Source organism: Rutidosis leptorrhynchoides, chromosome 11, assembly GCF_046630445.1.
Source record: "Rutidosis leptorrhynchoides isolate AG116_Rl617_1_P2 chromosome 11, CSIRO_AGI_Rlap_v1, whole genome shotgun sequence".
NCBI lineage: Eukaryota > Viridiplantae > Streptophyta > Magnoliopsida > Asterales > Asteraceae > Rutidosis > Rutidosis leptorrhynchoides.
The window spans coordinates 322006387-322013313 of NC_092343.1; positions in this window are offsets into that span (position 1 = coordinate 322006387).

Sequence of the window (6927 nt, forward strand, 5' to 3'; positions counted from 1 at the left end):
GGACATTGGTACCTGAACCTGAGGATAAGACAAAGAAGATCATTGGTACTAAGTGGGTGTTTAAAAACAAGATGGATGAAGATGGTGTCGTTATCAGAAACAAAGCAAGATTGGTTGCTCAAGGGTTTAGACAGGAAGAAGGATTGGATTATGGGGAAACTTATGCACCAGTGGCTAGGATGGAAGCTATCAGATTGTTCTTAGCATATGCTGCTAGGATGAACTTTAGAGTATTTCAGATGGATGTTAAATCTGCATTTCTGAATGGGAAGCTGCAAGAAGAAGTTTATGTCAAACAGCCTCCTGGTTTTGTAAGCAGTAAATATCCAGACCATGTCTACAAGTTAGACAAAGCTCTTTATGGCCTTAAACAGGCTCCAAGAGCATGGTATGAGACACTTCATGTGTATCTCACTGGTATAGGTTTTAAAGTTGGAACAATTGATACCACTCTATTCTCAAAAGAGATAGATGGTGATCTCTTGTTGGTACAGATATATGTGGATGATATTATTTATGGTTCTAAAAATGAAAAACATTGTCAAGATTTTTCAAAACGTATGTCAAAGGCATATGAAATGAGTTTACAAAGAGATCTGCAATACTTTTTAGGATTGCAGATCAAACAACTTGATGATTGAATATTCATAAGTCAAGATAAATATATCAAAGATATGTTAAAGAAATTTGGTCTGACCTGTTTAAAAGACATAGGGACTCCAATGGCAGCATCCATTAAAATAGAGGCTGATCCAAATGGTGAACCAGTCAATATCACTGAATATAGAGGTATGATTGGATCCCTACTTTATCTCACAGCCAGCAGACCAGATATTATGTTCGCCACATGTCTCTGTGCCAGATATCAAGCTGATCCTAAAGAGTCACACTTGCTGGCAGTAAAAAGAATATTCAGATACCTAAAAGGTACTGCTAAACGTGGTCTTTGGTATCCCAAAGACCAGGATTTTGAACTAATTGGGTATTCAGATGCTGACTTTGCAGGGTGTAAAATAGACAGGAAAAGTACTACTGATGGGTGCCAGTTACTGGGTAGTAGGCTGGTCAGCTGGACAAGCAAAAAGCAAAATACTGTGTCCACATCCACTGCTGAAGCAGAATATGTCTCTGCTGGTAGTTGTACTGCTCAAGTACTGTGGATGCAAAGCCAGCTAAAGGACTATGGTGTTCATGTTACAAAAACTCCAATCTACTGTGACAACACCAGTACAATTGCTATCACCAACAATCCTGTGATGCACTCAAGGACTAAGCACATCGATGTTCGGTATCATTTCATAAGGGATCATGTTCAAAAGGGTGATGTTGAGTTACATTTTATTTCTACAGACCAGCAATTAGCAGATCTATTTACAAAGCCATTAGATGAGAAACGTTTTAACTATCTCATCTCTGAGCTGGGTATGCTTGAGCTTTAAATAAAAGACAACTTTTGTTGGTGTGCTGGCTCTACAACGTGTAGGGCAAACCAGTAAGTCACATTTATTTACTTACTACCTACATGTCAAACAACCAGCACAGCAAGGTCTTTTATATTTTGGTTACTTAAATGTTTTAAATGAAATAATAAATAGCTCTCCAAATTTAATGATTCCTTAAAACTGGAAACTCATTTACTTCCAATGATTTAAATTAAATTCATGACATATTAAATGTAACAAAAGTATTTTGTATTTAATACAAAAAATTATTTTTGAGGTTTTAAATCAATTTGTTTGAAATGAAATCTGATGCATTTAATGCTGTATGGGAGTAATGATTGTTTAAGCCGTATAAATGTCATGTCAACCGTCTGTCTCCCCTTGAAAACGTGCCAGTCTGTCACATCTGCCCACGCGCCTGCAGATGACAGTAATTTTATCTCTCCTGCACTTTTTCACCCAATCACAACGGATAAAAGTGTGTTTCATCTTACAAAATAACCTTCGGTTATTCATTTTTCAAAACACACACACTTTTACTCTCAAAATCTTTTCAATCTTCAAATCTTCATCCTACACTCATCAATGGCAGAACAACAACAGCAATCACCACGTGCTGCAAGCCAGCAAGAGGAACAACAGCAACAACAACCTCAAACAGTCGAACCACAACAGCAACCACAACCTGCCCCACAACCGGCACCGGCACCGGAGGAACCGGTGGTTCAAGAACACGTCGTTCAAGGACCACTGTTCAATCTCCACCCCAACCTGATTAGGGCTCCCAATGCACCTGATCACTCACTGATTCGCCTATCTAGAGGCAATGCTGCACATGCCCTCTCTATTCCCAAATCGAAGGTTAACAAAGGGTATGAGGCCCTCATCGAATACATCCGTCAATCACCTCTGGAAAGAGCCATCACCGGTGTACCTTCCCGATTCTATGCTGCCTGTTTGGCACGATTTTGGTATACTGCCACTGTTGCCACCACTCCCGGCAACGTTCCATGTATTCGTGGCATGGTGACTGAAACCCTAAATTGCTCTATCACAGTCGAAGCTATTAGACGTGCTCTTCAATTGCCCGGTGGACCATTTGTTGCTTCACCTACTAGTGACGAATTAAGAAGGGAGGTGTTGGAGACCATTGGGTTTGCTGGACCAGTGGCACATACACCGTTGAGAAAGCATATGCCACCTCTGTGGTACTACTTCTTTGGGTTGATGACTCAGTGCATGAGTCAAAAGTCAGGAAGCTTTGACCAATGCTCAGATTTTGAGCTCAAGCTTGGTCATGGGTTGTTGTTCAACAGGAACATCGATTACGCCCTTGAAATTTATTTGAGGCTAAGGGAAATGGTGACTGCTAAAGTAAGAACCAACTTGATTCCATTTCCACGATTCCTAAGCCTGGTATTTGAAAGTGAACTGGGTGAAGCTTATCAGCAAATTGCTGATCAATCATTTGAGGTCCCAGTAAAACAAGGGGGTATGCCAAAGGATGTACCTGCTGCTCCATATGCTGAGTTGACACCAGCAATGAACGAGTATCTTGCTGCTCGTCGTGGAGCCACCCAATCGACTGCCTCTGGTTCTGCACCAGCTGAGGGGGAGGGTCCTCAGCGAAAGCCAGCAATGCGAAGGAAGCAGCTAGCTACCTCAACTAGTACAGCCACCGTCTCATATACTGGTAAAGCAGTAGTTGTATTAGAATCTAGTGCTCTCTAATCATAAAGAACAGCCCTAGTCTTATATACTGACTACCCAATTCTAGTGTTGGAATCCGTTGCTCATCTATTTCTTGGTAACAGGCAAACCTAAGCGTGCTAAAGCTGGCTCCAAGCGAACCACAGGGGAGATTGCACCAGTCTCAGCTGCTGCTCCTGCAAAGGATGTAGCTATGGAACCTGGTGCGTTTCTAGACCAAACAGCAGAACAATCTAACTTAATTGAAAATTTTTTAACTGCTGACTTGAAAAATGTTGAGGGAGTTAACGGTATAACCCTGGCTCCCAAGCTGACTGGTTTTAAAACTGGTGTCAAGAAGAGTAGCAACCCATACTCGTCTAACCAGGCACTTCCACATTTTTCTGAAATGAACTTATTGCAATACTCTCTGCTGACAGTACAACCAGCAGAGAACATAACTGACCCCCAAAGCAGGCTTGAGCTGGGTCTTCATCGTGTTGAACCAGCTCAGGTGACTACACAGCCAGTATGTTACTCGGATACTGATAAGAGTCGCACTCCTACATCATTACCAGCCAGATCTCTTACACTATCTGGGTCAACATGTGTTGCCAATGAGTCAGCAGAGTCACCGCTGTACTTACAGACACCTTCTTCTGTCTCATTTGAAGGGCTGACCAAATCACAAGTCTGTCCCCAGAGACCAAAAACAGATGCAATTGTTGAGTCAAATTTATTTGGTTCTACAGTTACTAACATAACTTGTTCTATTGTTTCAGTTCTTAGCAGGGTAGATGAACAGGCAGAGGGGGAGCAAAATAAAGATTTTGTTATTCCTACTGGTGATATTGCTGCCTCTGCTACTGGTGTTGGCGCCACTGATTCTGTTACTGGTGGTGCTGATGCTAGTACTGTTGATTCTGCTGCTGCTGGTGTGGAAGATGTTATCATGGAAGAACCTCCTGTTCTTGAGAAGGTTATTGACAATATTGTCAAGGATGTTCTTCTTGATGAACCTGTCACCCAGCCAAGAGTGGACTCTGCATTAATGTCTGATGAGCCTGCTGATTCTTCTGATTCTTCTTCTATGGAACGTCAAGTTCTTACAGAATCGGCAGTTCGTCATCCTATTGGTCTGATTTTGGTTGCTACTGAACCAACTGCTGAGATGGAGTTTGAAACCATTCAGCCGAATGCAGCTAATGTTATTGTCATTCCTGGTTCTGATTCTGGTATTGTTACAGCTGATGCTAGTGCTAGTGCTACGTTTCCATCTGATTCTGCTATGGATGCTGGTACTAGTGCTACTTTTACTTCTGATACTGGTGCACAGGTTGCTGATGTTAAGGATGCTGGTACCTCTGCTGACACAACTACTGATTCGACTAAGGCTTCTGTTACTGAGGAAACAAAGCCATATGTTGTGCAGGTACCAGATCCAGATGAAGTTGTTCCTAACTTCATTTTCAAGGGAGCTTCAATCTCTCCGAAGATTGCTATGCTGGTCGATCAGCTGACCATTGATCCCGAATCTGTGATAGTCTCAGCCAGCAGATTACCTCGTGAAGAGATGGTTGAGCTATTATCTCAGCTTGATAGACCAGCTAGAGAAGAAATTTATGAGAGGATAGCCCTGCTAGAGCAAATCAATGAACAGCCTTACTATCATGTTTTTGGTATGGCTCCAGCTGCTTCGCCATTTCCTGGTACATGGAGGCCTCTCAAGTTTGTCATCGATCCTACTACTGGTAAGTGTGTTATGCAAAATGTCCCTGATTCGCCAGTACCTTCTTCTTCCTCAGCTTCTTCCTCCTCATCTTCTTCTGATGAGGATGCTGATGAAGGTACTGGTAAGGGCGAACCAGTCATTCATGATAACGTGACTGGTTCCAAAGACAAACCAGTGGATCTTACTGATGACAATGATGATAGTAATGCTGACAAGGATATCAGTGGTTCTAAGCCTTCGGGCGAAGGTAAAAACGATGGTGATCATGGTGATGAGTCAGCTCCTGACCTTCCATCTCCACCACCCCACGGTGATACTCCTCTGTTAGCTTGTGCTGACCAACCTTCAACCTCTGCATACTTAAAGTTCAATGCAGATGAGGTTGCTGATATTTCCACCTTTGCTGTCTATAAGACACTGCAAGGGATCACACCAAATTTGGAGGAAACTATTCGCAGAGCTATTGTTGATAGTGTCTCTACTGCTGTCAGATCTGCTGGAGAGGCTGTTACAACTCCTATTGATCTTAAACTCCAGCAGGTGTGTGCTTTTGCTGATGTGGCAGTCGAAGCAATCACAAAGCACCACGAAGATGAAGAGGAGCTTGAAAGGCGAATTATCTCTCACAATGAGTACTGTGAAAATATCACCCGACTCCAAGCTGATTTGGATGCTGCTAACCGCAGAAATACTTTCTTAAATGAGGAGAACAGGGTGTTACACGAGAGATTGGAATCGCAGAAAGCTCAAATGGCTAACATGATTCCTGTTGCTGCCTATGTTCAGATGGTTGAAAACATGCAACGAATGGCTGCTTTGCAAGGTGATGTTCGGGCCATCGTTGAACAAATGGCTATGGGTGTAGCCAGGAATGAAGTTAGATCCTCCAATCTTCTGCTAAGACAATTTGGTGTGGATCATGGTGCCCATCTTACTCCAGAGGTTGCTGAGTGGAACAATTTTGCCTTCTCTGCTCCTCAGTCAGACAGTGATCTTGATGCTACTGTCTCCCCTTCTATTCACCCTACTGCCCGTGCTGATGACAAAAAGGGGGAGAAAAAGTCCAAAAAGAAATCTAAAAAGAGAAAACAGTCTGAGGGGGAGCATGAACATGAAAAGGCTCCTAAACAGCCCAGGAGAGATGGAGATGGTGATGGTGATGGTCAAGACACTGGCCCTAAGCCCAGCAACGCTCATACTGAAGCTGGTGGTGCACAGGCAACTGGTGGTACTCAACCCAGTGTGTCTGCCACACCAGTGGATGATATTGGTTCTGGCAGTAAGCCCAGTGATGTTTCTGATATGGCTGTAGCTGAAGCTTTTGTGCTGTCTCAATCTATTGAACGTAAAATGAAGAGGAAGTTAGAGAGACATCAAAAGCGACAGCAGGAACTAGATGATGCCTTCAATGCCAAGTTTGAGGCCTTTGCTGAACTTAAACGTCGTAAGATTATGCACAGAAGATGGCTGAGTCCAAAAGCAATGGAAATCGATGATGACCTGACTGCCTTTGATAAACACAGAAAAGAGGCAAGAAAAAGAAATGCCAAGTTCATGGTCAAATACGACAAACAGAGGGCAAAGCTGTATGTACAGAGAGCAGAAAGAATCAAGAACATGACTCCTGCTGAGATGAAGGATTACCTTGATTCTACTGAGTCAACTGGTGGAGTTAGAGCTGATATTTTCATGAAATGGGTTGATGCTATGTTAGAAGCCAGCTCTACTCCTCAACCAGCATCTGCTGCTCAGCCAGCTACACAACAAACACAGCCAGCAGAAACAATCATCCTTAATGATGATGATGTTATTAGACAGGGGGAGCATCTTGCTATTGTTCCTTACCTGCCTCCTATTCAACCAGTATCGACACAAGAACCATCAGCTGAACCCAGGCCTATTGACAAATACAGGGTGAAATCTGCTCCTAGGGACAATCAGCCCCTGAGGAAAGGACCCCTATTCGAGGCAGCTGATGAAGGTACTGAAGTGGTTGAGCCAGCTGATACTAATCAGTCAGCTGGCATTGAAGACACAGCAAGGAGTGCTGTGATAGAAGACCCA